Consider the following 23,553-nt stretch of genomic DNA (forward strand, 5'->3'; position numbering starts at 1 on the left):
TTTAAGATGGTTTTTAATCGTAAGTTGATTAGAGATTGATTTTTAAAGTTTATATAGAATATACAATTAATATTTTCAGTATGTTAACTATATGCACACACACACATATATATATATGTAACACAAGTCCATGAAAGTTTCCAATATATATGAGCACAGTAAACATGCTTTTAAATTACCATATTTATGATACTTCTTGTAATATCTGATATATTATCGTATGTTGTCAACTGTAATGCGTTATCGGATTTTCTGAGGTATAACGTACAAAATCTAAGAAAGGAGCTGGAATCATGTAGTGTTAAGTGTAGTTACAGATTTTTCCGGAAACTGTCGAACTATTGCTAAGACAGCAGCGTGGAAAGATTGTGGGAGGATATAATGTCAGAGTTCACCAAGTTTCATATAGTCATAAAATATTGTCATTTAATAAATCGTGCACAGAAAGTAGAAACTTCTTGTAACTCGACTTGCTTATGGATGAAAATAGAATAAGAATTTCTTCTCGGAATTATGTACTAGTGGTTTGTCAAATGGGTCATAGAGGGCGCTGATTCATATTACTAATCTCGTAGCGCCTGACAGTGTGTCTACTTGTTGGCCCAATCGTTTCAACGAAATCACACACCGACTGACAACCGACTTGATGCAGAGGGACCAGTGAGTGCTCCTGGTATTCTGGTTCTGGGAGATAAAGAGACACAGTACACCTGTTCGGCTTGTAAAGCTGTTATTCGCTAAAGCTTTGAGAAATAAATTTACAGGTAAGCAAACATAATTTCATTGTGTCAAAAACTTCAGGAAAACAATTTGAAATGGTTTTAAATACGTTGTTCGCTACGAATCTATGTGTTATTTTCTTCCGTGAGTAAAAACTTGTTCTTCAAAATCGCCATAAATAAGAGTATTTTGAGTTACTATACATTGTACAAAAGTAAGCTAACGATATTGTGGTTACTTCATCGATTTAAAAACGATTGATCAAAAACCAACTATATATTTATCGATTTTTAAAATATAGAAACAAAGGAAAACGATATTAAGTACTTTACTTAATTGGCTACCAATATTTCTAAGCGATACATTTGATATAGTTGAGATACTTTAGACTGTTCCACATGTTTCAAACATAAGTATTTGTGGGACAAGTTGTGGTAGAAAAAAAACAAAAATTTTCAGCACGTGTTTGTTAAAACATTTGCCATTTTTAACTTTTTTGTACATGCTAGGGTTAGTTGTTTCCATCAAGATAAATGTTATATAATTTAAAAGTCCTAATTTACTTTCCTAAATCAAGAGTTATTATATAAACACATATGTATATATACTTCGTCAATTACCTAGCTGCGTTACATATTATTTTTGTTTAGTATAAATGATATTTCCGGTTTGTAAACAGTCTGTTGAACTTTTTTTTCCGTTAGAGATTATTTAATTCTAAATTTTGTCTTAATACATAATTCCTTGTCAAGGAAACGTTCTTTCTTTAAAGAATTGTTATAATTACTAAGTTGTTTTACTGATATGTTATTTCACTTTACAACTAATATCAACGGTATACTTTATTTTTACAACTAATGATATCTTTCTTGGATTCAAACAAATAAAATACTGAAGTTTAAAACTTATTGAAAATTGAGTAAATTGAGGGAGACAAACGATTTAATTAAATTTGTCTTGGCCCGAAAGATGAAGATAGCCCCTAAATTACACGTTATAACCCAATAAAGGAGTTTTGTGCTCACGCTTTCACCGCGTTAATCGGGAGGAATTTACTCTAACTTTTCATATCACAGTTGTTGGGTCTTTTTATTGAACAATTTGCGTTTAAATTTCCAAGTTACTAAGGTGTGAAATTACTTAAACATGCTTGGTGAAGCTAACAGAAAATCTTTGTTAAGACTAAGACTATATTTTCTAAGATTACCTTAACAACCTCTCCTATCATTTTCATTGCCTGCTCTTAATTAACAAGCGTTAGTTACAACAACTATGTTGGTATCTATCTTACCTTGTTACTTCAGTAAATTAGAATAAAATTATTAAAATAATATTATAATACTAAATGTTGATAACATAATCACTTGTAATGATTGAATATATGTTACATAAATAATTCTTCTGATTTCATTCATATTTCTCCATTTGTATAACAAAATCACACATTAAACGACATTTTTATGGAGGATAAATATCAAATACAAATTCTACCTTTATTTCTTTGATGGCGTTTCTAAGTTCCACTTAGGTTTATATATGAACTATAATGACAAAAAAATACATTTTCATAAAATTTTCAATTTGCGTCGGTTATAATCTTGCAAAGATTAAATAACATTTAAATTTGGAAAACAAACAAATATCTTAATACAAACACGGCTTTTATCATAATTGTCTTTCATTTGAAAAATACCTCACGGCACCCCCGTCTCCTATCTACTTTATCCCTTTAAACACAATAACCTCCAATTGTTAATGAATTTAGTTGTGAATTGTTATTTTTGTTTTTCCCTCATCAACTTAAGTTCAATTGAGAGTTATAAAAGGAGTGTTAGGCCTGAGTAGAGTTCAGTGCAACGCATGTAATAAACGTTTTTTCATTATAATGCAGCACTATTTCGTAACCATGATTATGAATGACTGAAGTAACAATGACACAGTCGAATCACTTAGTAGAAGATTAATACCTGACGTGCTTATAAAGTCATTCATAGCATTGAATACTTTCTTCTTCGTTTGAACAAAAAGAACAGTCTTTGTTTATTGAACTATATCATAATGCACAAACACAGACCTTATTTAACTATATCATAATGCACAAACACAGACCTTATTTCACTAGCTTATAATCGTCAGCTTCTTGAAAAATAGTTTCGAAAGTATAGAATTATTTGTACTAATTTTTCATGTGAATTAAGAGGTTACCATATAGAATTTTCTGTTTAACCTAAACTTTTAGTGTCAAAGCTAATAATTATGAGCATATATATATATTTAATGTATACAGATATGAACTTATAATTATTAATTTATTTGAATGAATCTTTAATGGTGAAGATAATGAAATTATTTCTAATGGTCTAATAGATGGTGAAGCAATTAAAATAATCCCAAGAATTTTTACAGCAATGAATAAAAATACCTCAAATAAAAGTTGGATATTAAGTCTTTACAGTTTCAAATGTTATTTTCTCTTTCTTGGGTTTAATATGGATAAATAAAAAACTCTTCTAAAAGTTAGTTAACTTTCGATTTTGACAAAGAATATATAATGAAAGTTTTCAACAAATGCTTTCAAACACATTATTAACCTATTACGTTTTTTCATAATGTCTTCAATGGATAATTTTCTCAAGTGTTAAAATAGAATTTTTATTTTTTAATACAATGAAACTCTTATATATGTTCAGTAACTACAAATAGTTAACATAATCACTAAAGACAGTGATTATGAAAACAGTATGTAGAATTAACTATTTGGATTATGGTTGATGGCAAATACTTTTGTATTTATAATACGTATTGTTGTTGCATGTCACGACCACAAAGTGCTATGAAACATGGTTCATCAATAGACAATTGAAATATGCTATAATATATTCTAAAGAGGTATAGCAATAGTACTTATAGCTTCAGTGAAATATGAAAACTGCAACGTTAATATCCTACGAAACTAAAACAAATTTATAGTAAATATATTTACTATATTTAGAAGAAATAATTCCTTTAATTGTAATATAAACATCGTTTTTGCCACTTGAAATTTTATTGAAAGTTAAATTAACTCAGTGTACACCTCTGTCATTATATAACAAAGACTGCTTTTGTATAAATGTGGTATTTATACATCAGATGCTAATTTATTAACTTTTTCTAGCTTGCAGTCACCTGGTGGAACTTTCAATTACAAATTTCAAGGGATCGTGATAACGAAAGAGCGCATGACTACTATACGTAAATAAACCTTTATGTATCTGATTTTTTGTTTTTAAATTTCTCGTAAAGCTACATGAGAGCTATCTGCGCTAGCCGATCATAATTTAGCAGTGTAAGAATAGAGGGAAGGCAACTAGTTATTGCCACCCACCGCCAACTTTTGGGCTACTCTGTTACCAACGAATAGTGAGAATTATCGTTACATTATAACGCCCCCACGGCTGAAAGGGCGAGGACATTTGATGTGACGGGAATTCGAACTCGCGACCCTCAGATTACGATTCGATTGCTTTAACCACCTGGCCATGCCGGGTCGGCTTATGTATCTGAAAACAAACGAACTCATTAAAGTAGAAATGTGTAAAAAACCGAATAACAAAACTCATACATTGAGTACAACTATCAAATGAATATATTGGTATTAACACCTCTCTGGAAATTAAAATTCCTTAAGTGAGTGTTAATATATTCATTCAGACTTATGAAGAAAGCAAGCAATAACTAAAAAAAAAAATCTTGGAACTTTATGTGATACGTAAGTTTACTTTTGTCCACAGAATTTTGAAACTGTTGAATGTTTAATCGAAGGATGATAACGTTTGTGTTATCTTGTTGCTTAACTTGCGTAATACATTGCAGCATTGAGTTCTTTTAATCTTGGTTTACACAAATCTTTATGATTAATTAGCTACGTTTAGGGAAGCTTTAAAAATACTGACTTAATTGTGAGAAATGACACTTATAACTTCTGTATCTCTGCTTTATAATATTTATGCATAAAGTATTAAGAAGTAATAGGAATTATTGTCATTTGACAAAAGTCATTGATAACTCAATTCATTATGCAGTACTTTTGTTTGTAAACATAGTTGATTTATTTTGATGTTGATCTCAAACAAATCATCAGAAAAACATAATAGGTCAAGTAATGAGATAATGGGAAAAGAGATTTCAGTGTCAAAATTGATGTCACTTAGGGGCTCTGATAGTCAATTTTGCTTACTTAGGAGTGTATAAATTGAACGTCAAGCATACCAAAATTCTCCTGTTTGAAGATATAACATTTAACAAGTTATCTCTAAGTATTGTAATTACTGTTGTAGCAAATTACTATATCATTGGTAATAACGCTAGTTCAACATGAAAAAATCATCGACGTGAAAGTTCTTAACAAAGTGGACATGTAGTAATGAGGCTTATCGGTTGATGTAACATAGTTTTGAAAAACAAACTCTATAACGAATATTGTTTGAGTCATGGGCTTTAGAATATCCCTGTACAATTGGGTTTCCTCTCCGTATTATAAAATTTAGTGTTATCAGAAAATTTTATAAACACTTATACACCAAGGTTTAATGGCATAGTGTACATATTATCGCTAGGAAATAAAATTAAAGTGAAAATGAACTTAATTTACTAACTCAAATTTGACTCGTGGTGATTTAACGCCAAGTGTGGCGCTTATAACAGTAAAAATCTTAATTCGATACCAGAAGTGGACTGGACACATAAGACCTATTGTATTGCATTGTGGTTTAACAGCAAACTATGAAGAAAAAGTCCCATATTTATAGTTAGTTAACAAAGAAACTAATTGATTTAACTCCGCCGTAGAAACTATACTTAGAAATATTCGATTTATTTCTTACCAACGTACATGATAATTAAAAAAAAAGGACTATACTTATTTAAATAGAAATAAAATATAGAATATTCACTGAAACCATGAAAATCATGACTGTTTCACGGAGGATAAAAAATCAGTTTTAAACAGGTTTGGAGGTTGAAACGTGAAAACATGAATATGGGTCGATAATATTGCTGCTATTGTATACGTGTAGTTTATCATTTTAAAACTATTCTTTCACTGAATTTCTTGTCGGGATCCAGTTAAACCATGAAAATTTGGCGGACTTTTACAAAATATGATAAGGGTATTCTGATTGGTGCTATCGTTTTTGTTTTTGTTGTTATTTTGTAAAGATATTAGTTCAGCTATTCTTGATAGTAATCAAAAGTTGTTGTTATCAACGAAAACGAAGAACATTTGTTAAGTATGCTTGAACTAACGTTTCGTTTTTTTATGAATAATTAAAAACATTTCAACATTTTGTTTCTATAAAATCGCTAAAGTTTTAAAGAAAATAGCAAAATGTGTAATAGGATTCCTCTAGCTTTAAATATGCTTTCCGAAGAAGATTGTTAATACAAAAATATTTTTTCAAGAAAACTTGATACACACATTAACAATTGATACATACACTAACAATTGATACATACATTAACAATTGATACATACATTAACAATTGATACATACATTAACAATTGATGCATACACTAACAATTGATACATACATTAACAATTGATACATACATTAACAATTGATACATACACTAACAATTGATACATATATTAACAATTGATACATACACTAACAATTGATACATACACTAACAATTGATACATACATTAACAATTGATGCATACACTAACAATTAATACATACATTAACAATTGATACATACATTAACAATTGATACATACATTAGCAATGCGTCTTTTATGAAGTCACAATGAATCTATAATCAAACTGTATTACTCGTAACTATACAAGAGATTACAATTGTTAAAACCTTCTGTATATGGAAAATAGCAAAGAAGACCTAGTCAGAAAAAAACATACTTTTCATTTGTGGAGTTCTCTTCTCTAATTTCATTGAAGTAATAAAACATGTTATTAAAAGCTTGGCATGTCGTTGGACTCTGCTAGTTCCCCTGAGATAGGCTCATTTCACTCCTTATCAATAAGGCTGAATTAGGCACACAAAAGATAACAATTATTATTATTATTATATATATCCTACTAAATTCAAGTACAAAGATAATTTTTACCATCTGCTTTCAGCATTTGATGTACTTTATTGCTGGAATGTTATTAAATGTAAACTATTCATTTCTGTAATAGGCTACTGCAATACAGATGATGATAAATTCGAATAGCTGACACACAGTACTTGAAAGAACGAATTAATATCACAGCAAAGTGTCATCATGAAGCAAAATTTAGATAAAAACTATTGCAGAAAAATATTGTTATTAAACGTGCAGTTCTACTATACTTTTAAAATTTATTATGTCATTTTTTCTAGAGTAGAGTGTAATTTTTTAAACGAAGTCTTAACATATGAGGTGAATAAAAAATACCTTAAAATCAGGACCAGACATCATGTGTTTGTTTGTTTTTTCTACGATGTATTAGAATTAGTACTTTAACATTAATAAATTTCAAATGACATTTAATTATTCTTGCAAAAAATAAATACTGTAAATAAAATATAATTATTTATAAATCACGTAGCACTGATATAATAAGAGTAAGAATTATCAAAAACGTAGTTTTTTGGTACAATAATAATTAAAGTTATTTAATGTAAATTACAACCAACTAGTTTCGATAAATATTATCATCATCAGAATTCTAGAATTTTGCCCCGATGATGGTATCACGTTTATCGAAACTAATTGGTTGTAAGTTACATTAAATACTTTTATTTATTATTGTGCCAAAAATCGTTTTTGTCATTATTACTCTTACTATAAATAAGCTCTTAAAATATAATTTTTAGCTAGTAAGATTTTAAGAGAGAATTACTTGCAATTTTTATACATTTTTATTACTATTAAAAACATTCATCTAAAAAGTCAATAGAATCAGTAGTACCAGTATATATCAGTTTTTTTTTCCAAATTTGTCATTAAAAGTCAGGAAATAACTTTCTAAAATCCACGATCACAAACTTCATCAACCAAGGTTTTAGAATTTTATTTTTTAGCAGTTTTGAAATCACAAATTTTTATTACTCTAGATAGTGGATTATATTTTCCAGTGTTTTATGCTCTTTGCAGCATGTATATATAATATTTAGAGCAAGGATGAAATGCAATCTTGAATTTCACACAACGACATATTTACCGTAAGGACTCGACTGGGGTAATTCAGACTAAAAATAAGTCATGAATAAAACTCCCACCCGCAAATACAGCAGCGTTGATCTTCAAGGTTTGGGAGACAAGGATAAGATGATGTAGTAGAACGGCAGGGTCTGACTTACTTTACAGACCCGTGAAAAAGCTCTCAGCCTTATTGTTTTATGTTAGCATTCAACAGAACGCTAAGTAGTAGATAACAATTTATCGGTGTGTTTGTGTTTTCAGGAAACTATTGGCCCTGTTGTCACCACCGTTTAAGTTGACTTGCTGACCCAGGAAGATATCTTGGTTTCTGTATAATGTAAAGCTCAATAACTTCCTTAGCTGTGTTTCAAAAGGAGCTAATGACAGAAAAACATAAACATAGATACACAGGCAAGATTTACCGAAGATGAAGAGGACCTGAAAATAAAGTGATATGGAGTTGATAATCACCTTTAATAACCATATTGTTAATGGCTACCAGTTCTTTTCCAGAGCTCTTTTGAGTCACGACATAGAGGTATTAACCACATATGAAGCATCGTGAGACAAATTGCTAACTTCTTGACACTTAGTTGGAATAAGAACTCCCTGGATTAATCAGTAGCGTAGATAACTATACAATACGGTATTATGAAAAATAACATAATACCATTAAAGTAAGCAGATTCTATATATACTGACAGTAAACCGCTAGGCCATTTTCGTTTTAGATTTTAGGTACATATACAAAGTACTTTCTTTCCTAAATAATTGACGTCGCTATTTTAAATCCACCTTCCCTTTCAGAACCTTGGACTAAAATGTAATATTCTCTAGAAGTTTGTAGCTGACACTCCTCTCTCCTCTTGAAAAAAACAATTCAGGCATCACGCCAAACTCCAAGAGAAAATAAGATACACTGGTTGTCTTAGTTTCAAGTATACAAATTATCTCCATCTTATGTTTATAAACCTAAATTTGTCCATACTGTACATATTAGTTTTTATCACACATACACATATTCCTGAAATAAGGTGAAAAAGTAAAGCCAATTATAGAAGGAGTTATAAAATGTAAAAAACATTAGTTTTCATTTCAATACTTAGGGTGCTACATAATATTGTTAGTTGTGGTTAAATGTATTTAGTGCTTGTCTTCAGAATCTTTGTTAGTTGTGATTATGAGTATTTAGTGTTTTCTGTATCTTTGTTAGTTGTAGTTACGAGTATTTAATATTTTCTGTAGCTTTGTTCTGGCTATGAGTATTTAGTGTTTTCTGTATCTTTGTTGTGGCTATGGGTATTTAGTGTTTTCTATATCTTTGTTAGTTGTAGTTATGAGTATTTAATGTTTTCTGTATCTTTGTTAATTTAGTGTTTACTAGTATCTTAGTGTTCTAGTTATGAGTATTTAATGTTTTCTGTATCTTTGTTTTAAGTATTTAGTTTCTCGGTATCAAGATTTATTTACCATGTTAATTTTGTTTTCAAGTGTGTTCAGTGTACTATGCGTGTTGTTACTTTGAGTTATAGATACTTAGAATGTAGTTTTGTTAAGGTTGTTTATATGTTCAATAGTGTGCAGTGTAACTTTGTGTTAAACTGGATAGCTTGCATACAGAAAATTAGCGATGGTTTCTTAATATATACAGTCGTGTGAAAAAGTTAGGACACCCTATGAAAGCCTGTGTATTTTTGTAACATTTTTGGATATATAGATATTTAATCTCAATTTCAACAATACTGAGAGATTATAGGAATATAACTAAACAATTAAAACTGAAGAAAAGACTTTTCAAAATCTTCTGTAAATGTAATTTTACAAAAATGCATATTCTAATTGAGGAAAAAGTTAGGACACCCTATCCCCTAATAACAAGTGTTACCCCCTTTGGCTGAAATAACTGCAGTGAGACGCTTTTTGTCGCCATCTATCAGTCTCTGACATCGTTCTGAAGAAAGTTTTCCTCACTCCTCAATGCATAATTCTTTCAGCTGTGAGATGCTTGAGGGGTTTCTTGCATGTACAGCCCGTTTTAAGTCACCCCACAGCATCTCAATGGGTTAAGATCCGAGTTTTGACTCGGCCATTCCAGGACTCTCTATTTCTTAGTTTCTAGCCAGTCCTTGGTGGATTTACTGGTATGTTTTGGGTCATTGTCGTGTTGCAGAGTTCAGTTCCGCTTCAACTTTAATTTTCGTACAGATGATCTCACATGATCCTCAAGCACCCTCTGATACACAATAGAATTCATGGTGGATTCTATGATTGTGAGCTGTCCAGGTCCTGCTGCAGCATGACACTTCCACCTCCATGCTTCACAGTTGGTATGAGGTTCTTTTCTTGGAATGCTGTATTTGGTTTATGCCAAACATGTCTTTTGTTCTGGTGTCCAAATAATTGAATTTTGGACTCATCTGCCCAAAGAACATTATTCTAGAAGTCCTGGTCTTTATCTACATTCTCTCTGGCAAACTTCAGTCTGGCTTTGATGTTTCTCTTAGAGAGCAAAGGATTCATCCTTGCACATTTCCCATGCAAGTTAAACTTGTGTAGTCTCTTTCTGATTATAGAGGCATGCACTTTCACATCAACAGTAGCCAGAGCCTGCAGTAGGTCCCGTGATGACATATTACGGTGTTTGGAGACCTCTTTTAGCATCTTGCAGTCTGCTCTTGGGGTGAACTTGCTTAAACGACCAGACCTGGGCATGTTGGCAGTTGTATTGAAAGCTCTCCACTTGTTCACTATTTTCCGGACAGTGGAATGGCTGATTTCAAATTTTTTTGGGATATTATTAAATCTCTTACCAGACTCATAAGCTGCTACAAGTTTCTTTCTGAAGGCCTCAGACATCTCTTTTGCTCTCACCATGGTGCTCACTTTCACTTCAACAGCCAGGAACACACCAAACTAAATGTCTGAGGTTTAAATAGAGCAAGTCTCATTCAAAATGCTGAGTAATGATCTTATAATCATGTGCACCTGGTGTGATACACCTGTGTGTGAGTTGAGCCATTTTAAGTGGGAATAAATGTGCGGGTGTCCTAACTTTTTCCTCAGCTAGAATATGCATTTTTGTAGAATTACATTTATAGAAGGTCTTGAAAAGTCTTTTCTTCAGTTTTAATTCTTTAGTTATATTCCTATAATCTCTCAGTATTGTTAAAATTGAGATTAAATATCTATATATCCAAAAATGTTATAAAAATACACAGGCTTTCATAGGGTGTCTTAACTTTTTCACATGACTGTACACATTTTTATTAGAATAGGTTGACTTTGATCTTCTTTAATTATGACCTATTGGTTAGGTCGCTCGACTCGCAATCTGAGGGTCGTGGGTTCGAACCCTTGTCACACCAAACATGCTCGCCCTTTTAGCCATGGGGGCGTTATAACTTGACAGTCAGTTCCATTATTTGTTGATAAAACAGTGGCCCAAGAGTTGAAGGTTGGTGGTGATGACGAGCTGCCTTCCCTCTAGTCTATTCTAGTTTTTTATAGTTGCGCGAAATTCAAAACAAACAAACTTATTTAATTAAAACTTTGGGAAGACAACTACATTTGAGTCTTAAGACTTCAATAAAAGCTGCTCTAATATCCCGGCACTTTTCTTGTTATTGTCATTTATAGGTTTTCTCAGACATTGTAATTATAAAGAAAATAAAAGCAAACTAGATGGAAAAACAACAAGACATTCCAATAACGTTTATAGAGAATACACAAATTAACATTAAAAAAGCTAGACAAAATATCTTATATCATCGTACGTTACATGAATAGGGTTTTGAGTAAATTTTGATACTTTTAACTAACTTAAACTACTATGTGGCAGCTAGAGAGAAATTAACTAACAAGTGTTAAATCTTATTTTTATTGTTAAGGTCTGAAGTACCAACACAAAGAAAGGCAGAGAAGGAATGAAATGTGAGATAAAAGTTGATATGAACAAAACGTACAGAAATTTGATAATTCATTTCCATATTCGAGTTTGTTTTTACAAATGGCAGGGAATTATAATTTACTTTTCATCTTTATGAAAACTTTGTTGGTTGTATAACTTTTCTACAGCTTGTTCGTTGAATCAAATTTGTATTTCAATTAGTAATTTAAAAATAAGTTAATAATTGTGCTCAACTTTAACGCCACTGACAAAACAAGTTATTACTCTTAAATATAAGCACCCTGACACTCATTTTTGAACAAACGTTTTTTAATAGAAAGAAAGAAAATGTTTGTAAGATATAGCGACATTTTTAAAACTTTATTCAGCGTAATTCACTAGAAAAGGGTAACATCTTTCTTACCTTATTTTATGTACATATTATGCTATAAAATAAATATTTCGTATTTTAAGTAGTGTATACTTCTATTTTTGTTTTAGTTACATTCTTGTGCTAGAGACTAATCTGGACCGAAAGAAAATTAAGTTTTCATGTATGTTTTGAGGTTACGCGTCTGCTGTCAATAAAAATGTTTTCGTTTTGTCACAATTTAATATCCACACTAAAGGCTTTCTTCTAGAACTGTGTTACGTCTAATCACTATCGAAAAATTAGCATCAACACCACGTATCTACACTTGTGTTGATTCATATCTCCTGCACAATATACATTATTGATAAATTAGCATCAACACCAAGTATCTACACTTGTGTTAATTCATATCTTCTGCACAATATACATTATTGATAAATTAGCATCAACATCAAGTATCTACACTTCTGTTAATTCATATCTCCTGCACTATATATATTATTGATAAATTAGCGTCAACACCAAGTATCTACATTTGTGTTGATTCGTATCTCCCGTACAATATAATTTGTAATTTGTTTTTGTTTTTCGTCCGGCATGGCCTAACGCGTAAGGCGTGCGACTCGTAATTCGCGGGTTCGCGCCCGCGTCGCACTAAACATGCTCGCCCTCCCAGCCGTGGGGGTGTATAATGTTACGGTCAATCCCACTATTCGTTGGTAAAGAGTAGCCCCAGAGTTGGCGGTGGGTGGGGATGACTAGTTGCCTTCCCTCTAGTCTTACACTGCTAAATTAGGGATGGCTAGCACAGATAGCCCTCGAGTAGCTTTGTGCGAAATTTCCAAACAAACAAACAAAAGCTTTTGTTTTTAATAAAGAGGAATATTTATTAGAGCATCAAAGTTACTGATTGATAAAACTTCAAAAAACATTTGATTTTTAACATCTGTTAATCAATTAAGAGTTTGTAATTTAATACCAAGAAGTTACAAAATATTGTTTAATTAAAAATATAAACACGTCTATTTCAATATATTGACATCTCACACCGTTGAAGATTGTGTTATACTTGCACCTCTTAGTCTTCCTATATCTATCAACTTTGTTTAATTTGTAGTTATTCTTGTCAGAAATTGTTTCTCACTAATATGAACATAATGGGCTACTTCATATAACTATAATCAATAAAGTTTATAAATTGTTTTTGTTTCTTACTGCCAGTACATTGCTTTATAAATTGTTTTTGGTTCTTACTACCAGTATGATGCTTTCTTTATAAACTGTTTTTGGTTCTTACAACCAGTACATTGCTTTATAAATTGTTTTTGGTTCTTACTGACAGTACATTGCTTTATAAATTGTTTTTGGTTCTTACTACCATACATTGCTTTATAAATTGTTTTGGTTCTTACTACCAGTACATTGCTTTATAAATTGTTTTTGGTTCTTACTACCAGTACATTGCTTTATAAATTATTTTTGGTTCTTACTACCAGTACATTGCTTTATAAATTGTTTTTGGTTCTTACTACCTGTACATTGCTTTACAAATTGTTTTCGGTTTTTACTACTAGTGCATTGTTTTTGGTTCTAACTGCCAGTACATTGTTTTTGGTTCTTACTACCAGTACATTGTGTTCTCCGTTCACTTCTTTTGGTTTATTAATTCTCAAACTTCTCAGTTTCCTTTCTTTTCTACGAGCTTCTTGCATTTATATTTCTTTCTCAAAATAAAGTTGAACCGAAGTTTTCATTCAGGCCTTGCGTTGTTTTCTTTGTATTGGATTATAACTTTTCATAACCACAGGGTGTATCCATACGAGCTGACTCAGAAAGGAGATCGCTATAACCGCTCGCTCCAATTACTTTCTAGTAATTTATTGTTTTATAATCCTTTAATTCTCAAACACTAAACAAAGGCAGACTGCTTTCTTATCTATTTCAACTCCAACAGATACTCCTTACACGTAACGTTATAACAACAGTCATAAGTAGATATTATGTAAGACATTTTAGTTCACCTTCTGTTTCTTTAGATGAAGAACGCTGAGAGCAACGCTGTATAAGTCTTTTAACCTATATGATGTATTAATGATGGGGGTTGTTTTTAACATCTCTATTTGTTTTATTGATGTTGTGCGTTGTTTTAAACGTGCATATTTGTTTTATTGATGTTGTGCGTTGTTTTTAACGTGCATATTTATTTTATTGATGTTGTGCGTTGTTTTTGAACGTGCATATTTATTTTATTGATGTTGTGCGTTGTTTTTAACATGCATATTTGTTTTATTGATGTGCGTTGTTTGCCAGTATCTGACTCCTCAGTGGTTTAACGATAATTTTGAAGACTTATAACGCTAAAATCTGGGTTTCGGTAACCGTGGTAAGCAAGGCACACACAGCCAATTGTGTGATTTTGCGCTTAAGAAAGAACAAACAAAAAAGTAAATTGTTGCATGTTTCTTTCTGTGTCCTCTTTCTATGTGTTTTGATTTCATGTGTTGTGAATTCATATGATACTTACATCTAAAATGCTTATTTTGGCTTCTTTTAATTTGTGTGTTACGCTGGGATGAATGGAGTTAATGTGTTTGAATGAAGTAGTGGTAAGAATGTTTGTTTAAAAAGTATGACTAAGTCTTGATAGAAGTCTTTTTATATATGCCAATTTTATTGACTGTCTCTGACTATTCGGCAAAGTCTACAACTAAGAAACACAGAAAAAAATTATGCTTGACTCTTCCAAAATTCTAAATGTTGAATATATTAGGTTGCTGTACTAGTTGCTACTACCATGTAATGGATAGCTTCGCTTCAAAAACACATGTGGCAGGGGAAGAGTATATCTTATCCACATAACTTGATAATCACATCTAGAAAGAAGCTTTTTTTCCTAAGCGAATCCAATCTTTCTAGGCAGATTACCAGTGAGAGTTGTACGGAATATTATAGGAATCAAACCATTGATGTAACTTATGTTATTAGGTTACTTAGAACTGTAAATCCATTTGTAAGAGTTTATATAAAGAGGATTTTCGTGCATTATTAGCGCTCACTTTGCCTTTGGAACTTGAAAATGTATCTTCTCTTGAAAAAAAAAGGTACGCTGTAACACTTACATTCGCTAAGAACACAGTTTCTGTTGCACTTGACAAAAGTCTGAACCATGGAATCTAGGCTAGAACTACAAAGTGTATTTCTTAACTGGACAGTAAGTGTGATGTTATAGGAGATTTTATGCCAATTTTCAAAAGATTTGCCTTGTAGATGACTCACATTTACGCCATTCCTTTAAAGCTGGTGAAACAAATCCTGTGCTTAGCGCGGAAGAAGAGTCTTAGGCGATCCCTAGTTGTCAGTACGAGATTTAAAGTGAGGTTTGTAAACATTTGTACATCATGTGACACTAGTTAAAGGCTTGAAAGTTTTTTGTATATGAGCATGACTTGCTATATATATAAAACCGATACCTATTTGCAATTCAACTAATGCAGTTTTCGTTGCTACTCACTGCTTTTAAGGCTGTTTAAACAGGTAAATAACAACAACATAAAGCAAATTTTTGATATATGTGTATCGATGGCGAAAGCGGAGAAAACGTTACTATTTTAGTAAAAAAAATTCTGGTTCAGTGTTGTTGTTTTTTTGTCATCTGAATTCAGTTACTAGATCCGATTCAGTTCTTTCGCTCTCTTAGTCCTTAATTATGAAGTAGGCTTCTCGAATTTCAAAATGTTTGTCTGGAGATAAATAACAAAATGGTGTATTTGTATTGTTTCTATTCTCCAATAAAGATAATAAATTGTTCATTTAAAGCAAAAAATACAGCAAAGTTCTTTAACTCAGGGTTTCTCAAAGTTGTCGATATCTACCTGTGGGGTCGAGGACACTGTATAGGGGGTGTGAATTAAGATCTAAATTAAAGTTGGTCTACGCAACTAACCGCTCTATGTTTTTAAAAGTTAGTGTATGTATGGTTGAAGCTGAAATTAACCGTGTAAATGGACTTCTGAGTAAACAGAGGAACGGACTTCACGTCGATAAAAGCCGGGGACTTGAGACTCAAACTCACAAGCATACAGCCCAATAATCACGCAGTCCAATCTGTCTCATTAGGGCAATATTAAAACTTCGTTATTTCTCATATTTTATGTTTCCTAACGGTTGTATTATGATGAATAAAAGTTGGTTATGTACATACTGAAGATATATTTATAACTTATATTCTAAAAATGTTGCTGTCGATGACAACAACAAGGGGTCGTCATCTTAAAAAGCTTTGAAAAACCACGCTTTAACTAAAAATAATAAAGATAAAGACGAAATTATTATTCACGTACACACACACAGAAAGTCAACAGAAATAACTTTATAAGTTTTGTTTCAATGTTGAATTTCGCGCAAACTACAAAAGGGCTATCTGCGCTAGTCGTCCTTAATTTAGCAGTAAAAGAGAGGAGAAATCTAGTCATCACTACCTACTGCCAGCTCTTGAGATACAAACAATGGGACTGATTTTCATACTGTAACGCCCCCCACAACTTAGAGGACGAGCATGTTTAATGTGACTGGTATTCGAACCCGCGACCCCAAACATAATTTTAACCACAATCTTTGAAAGCTGTTATAAGATAGCAACAATAACGTTGTTTGTGGTTGTTTAAAGTATTCCAGACTTTCTTTATTTTAAATCATTATTAATTTCATTGTTTAATCTTTTTTTATTACACACGAATACATTTATTACAAGTATATTTATAGCATAATGAAAAAATAATCTAGGATATATATTATACACTGTTTTATTTTATCATGTCATTGTGGATATGGGTAAATCATCATTTTAAACTAAGTACACATTAGAGGTAATTCAGATCCTTTAAATCGTTTATCCAACTATAACACAAAGTACATCAAGTACTACCTTTTATTAACGACTTGAGTAACTAGAAAGCTGAAGCTAAAGCCTAGCATTTATTCAGTTCTATATTAAAGGCATTCTATCGAAGAAACTCCGGAAGGAAAACATTAAGCTTGCTGTCAGTTCACACGCTGCTTAATACATTGTATGTTAGCATGTTTCACTTATGGCTTTTAGATGGAGGACGTTAAGCCTCTCCACCCCGGAAAAATGTATGACTAATGATCGTGCACACATCAATTTATTAGCATCACCATGATAAATGACAACTGTGTACGACTGTAGCATGTGATTATCTCCAGTTAACACTATATATATGTTCTCAGATATTGAAAACGTGACTGTCATATATGTCACTGTGTTGCAAATGTTCTCGCAAATAATACTCTTATTTAAATGTATTATTAAAGTTAAGTTACCAAGCAATGTTTATTTTGCGTAAAAAAGAATATTAGTTCGTAAAATACAGCTGTTAGTATATTTGTATATACACACACACATTTATAAACAATCTCTGTATTTGTTTCAAAAGAAAGTTGCATCTTTCGAATTAAAAACAATAACCCATAGACGTATAGATATACAATGACATTTAGTAAGACAAAAAATGTAACATTACAATGTTCTATTTCTAAACTTCGTGTTGAGCTGTTGTAATACATCAATACGTCATTTTATTAATGATATTTTTTAATGCATACTCTTCAAAACAAGAAACGCAAAAGGGATATTTTTGTTATTTTAAAGAGAAATATATGTAACAACTTTACAAGCTCAGAGCATGTGATGTTACACGTGTTAAGGCACTGATTGTCAGACCAAAATGACAATAAAAGTTGTGCACTTTGAAAACGGAGGAAAATATCGGATTTTTCGCCAAAACGCATGCGTGTCCAATAAATTTGTTTGAGAGATCTGCATGTTCTGCAAGTGCAACATGTGCAAAATTCCTATAAAAGTGACGGGTTCTCGGTTTCCATAGCTCAATGTTAAGCCACCGACACGCAATACAGTTACGCCAAGACTGACTGAAGCACAACGCAACAACGCCAATGGTTGCTTGGAAACAGGCGAATCTCGATCAGATGTTGCCAGAGCTGTGAATGTCCACCCAAGCACCATCACAAGGCTATGGAATCGTCACCAACAACATGGATCAACTCGTGACCGTCCACGATCTGGCAAACCTCGTGTGACCACGCCCGCACAAGATCGCTACATCCGGTTACGTAACCTTCGGGATAGGACCACCACTGCTACGTCTAGTGCCTCAACCATACCAGGCCTTCGTAGGATTTCCGATCAGACCGTACGCAACCGTCTACGAGATGCAGGAATCCGACCTCGACGTCCAGTCAGAGGCGTCATCCTCACCCAGCAACATCGTCAAGCACGACTGCAGTGGACTCGGGCACATCGGGTATGGCCTCATCGACGATGGAGGCATGTTTGGTTTAGCGATGAATCACGTTTTATGCTTCGTAGGCAGAATGGAAGGACCCGTGTTTACCGTCGCCGAGGTGAACGTTTTGCAGCAAACTGTGTGCAGGATGTTGACATATTTGGTGGTGGCAGCGTCATGATGTGGACTGCCATCGCCTACAATGCCAGAACAGACCTTTTGCACATTCGAGGGAATCGTACGGCTCAACGATACGTCGACGAGATTCTTAGGTCCCATGTGCAACCCATCATGGTGAACGTCAACGACGTTCTTCAACGCCCGTCCTCACACAGCCCGACTCACCACTGTCTTCTTGAGACACCACAACATCAACGTTCTTCCCTGGCCCTCCAGATCACCAGATTTAAACCCCATCGAACATCTTTGGGACGAGTTGGACCGACGTCTGCGACGGCGACAACTTCAACCGCAGATTCTACCTCAGCTTGCAGCAGTTTTGCAGGCTGAGTGGACAGCCATTCCACAGGATGTGACTCGTCATCTCATCGCTTCCATGGGCAGGAGATGCCAAGCAGTTATTGATGCTCACGGGGGGCATACTCGTTATTGACGTTGAGTGACGTTGAACTTCACCTAGTGAGCGTGGACTTCGCCTTTGCAGACTTTGAATGTTCAGCAGTGAATGTGCAAAGTTTCACACATGTCATACAGATCTACCCGGAATAAACTTGTTAACAATATGTCTCATATTTTGCCTTTTGCGTTTCTTTTTTTGAAGAGTATATTCTATTTTTTTCAAAAGGTAATTGCTGTGATAAGTTTAGTTAAATAAATTGCTTGAACAGTTAAAAATAGAAGCTTATTTGTTCAAGTAATGTTTCCAATTATTTTCAATTAAAGAGTACAGTTTGCTTATATTATTTTAATCAGTATTATTTTAATTAATTAGATTACTTTCTATATGTTATATATAAGCACTGTAACTGTTCTCTATATCTAATTTTACAAAGCACAGCTGTATCTAGCTTGTGCGTTCTATACGTTCGTATATTCAGGATCCAACGTATTAATGGAAAGTCCTAGCAAATTGAACGAACTGTTAGAAGTCTCGATATTAGAATAAAAAGTAGTTTCGACTCACGAATGTGTGGAAACCTATTTTTCTCATGTCAAGACTACTGATAGTTTCCATTTACTGTAGTTTCACACTTGATGTTATACACGATACTGTGTTTTTTATTACTCCATCTTTTACGTGAATGGACCATTGAACAACCTTTTATAATAACAGAAGTTTGGATACAACGTGTTATAGACTTCATAAGGAAGATTTATTGTTTGATTCTGGAAGGTGGATCTTTTTCCTATTGCTATTTTTGAGAATTTAAAAGTGCACAGTTTTGAAAATTGGTCTAGTAAATGATCTTTGGTAACAATGCTTTTGTTAATGGCCACCTATACGGGAATATTGAAATTTGAAAGAAAATTGTGCCCTTATTTATTCCCTTATAGACTAACCATTATGGACCGGCATTGCCAGATGGTTAAGGCATTCGATTAGTAATTTGAGGGTCGTGGGTTCGAATCCCCGTTACACCAAACATGCTTGCCCTCTTAGCCGTGGGGACGTTATAATGTGACGGTCAATCCCACTATTCGTTGGTAAAAGAGTAGCCTAAGAATTGGCAGTGCGTGGTGATGACTAGCTACCTTCCCTGTTGTCTTTCACTGCTAAATTAAGGACGGCTAGCGCAGATAGTCCTCGTATAGTCTTGCGTGAAATTCAAACCAAATCAAACTAACCATTATATGATATAACTATATCTCGACAATTATAGCGTTTAAACAATTACTTATCAGTCTATTTTGCATACGTGAATTTTCATGAAAAAGCAGCAAATAGTGTATATATGCATGTATATAACTATTTGTGCGTTTATGTAGATTGCAAAGGTTGACGTAAATGGTGATTCAATTGCTACGATAATGGAATAATTTCCATGATTCTAAAACATACATTTGTACCAATCGAAGATTAATTCAAACAGGAGATATTATTTTATTGTTATTCTGTTATGTGTCTAAAAGACGAATCAGTATCCGCCATAGTGTGTTGCTGTTTTAGCGTAAAGCTACAGAATGAGCTATCTGCATTCTGTGTACCATGGGGTAACCGAACCTTGGCTTTTATGGTTGTAAATCCGTACTACAATCAACTCTATTTGTTCAACTTAGTATATTGCTTGAGCGTGGTAACGTTTAGTTTAAAAGTTTCTTTATTATTTCAACATTGCAATATGAAACATTAATTTAGTGGAAAATATTCATAAAACGCTTAAGATTCAGTTCATGAATTCCCTTTCGTTGTCTCAATGGTAAATCTACGCTGAAAGCCAGGGTTTATTTCCCCACTAGGGACGAAACGCTGATTGTCAGTTAATTGTGTAGCTTAGCACCAAAAAACAAAAGAATCGAAAACTTTAAGTTTCACCCTCCTTTAACATATTGTTTACATGCAAAGCGCTTTGACTTTTATAAAACAATATGCCCCCCGCTAGTACAGCGGTATGTCTTCGGCTTTACAACGCAAAATCAGGGTTTGATTCTCCTCGGTGGGCTCAGCAGAGAGCCCGACGTGGCTTTGCAATAAGAAAACACACATAAAACAATATAAATTTTCATTTCTAACCGACAAAAAATTCCCCAAACATGGCATCCTTCTTGTGCTAAAAAGAAAGAAAAATGCTTTATAGCATAACGATACAAGTAAGAAATGTGGAATAAAAACGTGATTTTTTATTTAGTTAGTACAGGCAGTTCTCGATTTACGCGATAATTACGTTCCAGGAATTGATCGCGTGAATCAAACACTATTGCCCATAGAGTATACACAATGCGTGCAATCCCAGTGGGATTGCCATTAGTCAAGTCTTAATATACTGCAGGAATATATCACAGAATAATAACAGAGGGAAGACTTTTGAATAGCCTTTGAAAGTATCGGCAAGTTCAAGAAGGAATCATCGCGCATGGCCTGTAGACCGCGAAGTTCGTTGATCTTCCGTCACATAGTGTTTCAAACTACTCATTTGTTTACAGTGTTATATGTGCCGTCTATACTCAGTTAGTCAACATAATATATCTCTAAAAAACATCAACTCCAGTGTGAAACATCATAAATTAATTTTAATGACTTTATTGTATGAACAAACGGACTCCTCGACCATCTGGCTACTGCTCAGATAACCTGTAATGTTATTGTCATTGTAACGCCACTTCAACTATCGTGCATCGCTTTATCGTAATAAAGAGTTTGCATCGGCTAAACCTTCAAGTACACGGTGAGTACCGACCGTTACAATACACAAATCGCTGAAAAATCGCATTATTCCAATTTGCAAGCGCGTCAATTGAGAAATAGTGTTAATTCAAAAACGATTGAACGAATTCGCGTAAATCAAGAACCACTTGTATATATATATATATATATATGTGTAAAAGAACAAAATTGAGACTCTTAAAGAATAAGATTAAATGAAAACCAATTCGTACTTGAAGACAAACCACTTTTAACACTTAATTTCTAGTAACACTTTCTTATTTACCTGCTTGCTTTGTTTTATATCAAAATTAAAACTGTTCATGCAGTTCACTCCTAAAGAAAGCCTAGTCAAACACGACATAGTCATGTTTGAACATTCTTAGTTCACTATTAGGAACACATGACTTGCAGTATTTAAAATGTAAAATATAATACTGTTACCCCGCTAGTACAGCGGTATGTCTTCGGATTTACAACGCTAAAATCAGGGGTTCGATTCCTCTCGGTGGGCTGAGCAGATAGCCCGATGTGGCTTTGCTATAAGAAAAACACACATAATACTGTTGGCAAGTATCTTATTTCAGTACTCGCATAAAACTGAATTTTGCTTGTCAGGATCTCTAAGTATGGATATGTCTTAAAACAGGTGATATCACAATCCTTCTCATTAAGATGGTGTGCTCTGATTTATAAGTTGTACTACACTAAGCTTTATAATTTACTAATACAGTTTTTTGTTGACAAGTTTTTGTAAACTTTTGAAGTGTAGTAAGATAAAACATCCACCCCACTAGTTTAGCATTAAGTCCGACGGATTATAACATTAAAAAATTAAGTTTTAATGGCTACGATGGGCAGAACAACGTTAGCCCCTTTTGTGGTTTTGCACTTAAAACAAACAAACAAACAAACAAAAGTAAACACTTAGAAACATATAATTCATTTTGAAGTGGCCAGATAATATTTCTTTCGTAATGGGACAGACACAAATGGCACAGAAAAAGGTTATGGTGACATTAAACTCCATTGCTAGTGACATCTAATTATAGTTGAATATTCTTTTAGAATAGTGTCTCTCAGTTTCTTTAAGTACTAAACATTAGAATACTCTTAATACAATGTGTGTGTGTGTTTCTTATAGCAAAGACACATGAGGCTATTTGCTGTGTGCACCGAGAGGAATCGAATCCTTGATTATAGCGTTGGAAGTCCGAAGACTTACCGCTGTTCCAGCGGGTTACTCTTGATAGAGGAATGATCAATAATTATATTTTTAGTGTGTGGTCTACCCCTATAGATATAACTCTCCTTTGTGGTTGTTCATAAAGTAAAACTGTGTAAGTTTATTGGAGAAAAGTAGTTGTTTATATTAACTTGTTTTTAAAAATGTTTTGATATAAGGTACTGTCGGATATGGTTTTAGTTTCTTGATAAATCAAATAATAAGCCTGATTAACACACACCCAACTAATATGCTATTCTGACGCCTTCCATCTTATAAACGCTTGTAGTGTCTGTGAATATATACATTTATTTGTTTGAGTGTTGTTAAAATCTTCTTGTAAAAGAAAATAATAACCACGTCAGTTCTGACAAACACTAACGACTTAGTTAAGACAAGAATCACTAGACAAGCTTAATGGATCGCATACGTGGACATACAGAGTGTTTGTTTGTTTGTTTATAATTAAGCACAAAGCTACACGACGGGCTATCTGTGCTCTGCTCACCATGGGTATCGAAACCCCGTTTTT

The 23,553-nt window shown here is 33.1% G+C and overlaps 1 protein-coding gene across 2 annotated transcripts in view; it reads left to right on the plus strand.

Moving 5' to 3' along the window:
• The first annotated feature begins 578 nt into the window (after window positions 1–578).
• Window positions 579–23,553, plus strand: part of LOC143223183 (thyrotropin-releasing hormone receptor-like) — a 65,427-nt gene continuing 42,452 nt past the window's right edge. Inside the window, exons 1-2 of one of the 2 annotated variants that reach the window (XM_076450763.1) lie at window positions 593–764; window positions 3,878–3,954. The gene's annotated coding sequence lies outside the window, so the exon portion shown is untranslated. Of the gene's footprint in view, window positions 765–3,877; window positions 3,955–23,553 lie in introns of both variants that reach the window. The other variant, XM_076450764.1, reaches the window with a different exon arrangement.

This window comes from Tachypleus tridentatus, chromosome 8 (assembly GCF_004210375.1).
Source record: "Tachypleus tridentatus isolate NWPU-2018 chromosome 8, ASM421037v1, whole genome shotgun sequence".
In the NCBI taxonomy this organism is placed as follows: domain Eukaryota; kingdom Metazoa; phylum Arthropoda; class Merostomata; order Xiphosura; family Limulidae; genus Tachypleus; species Tachypleus tridentatus.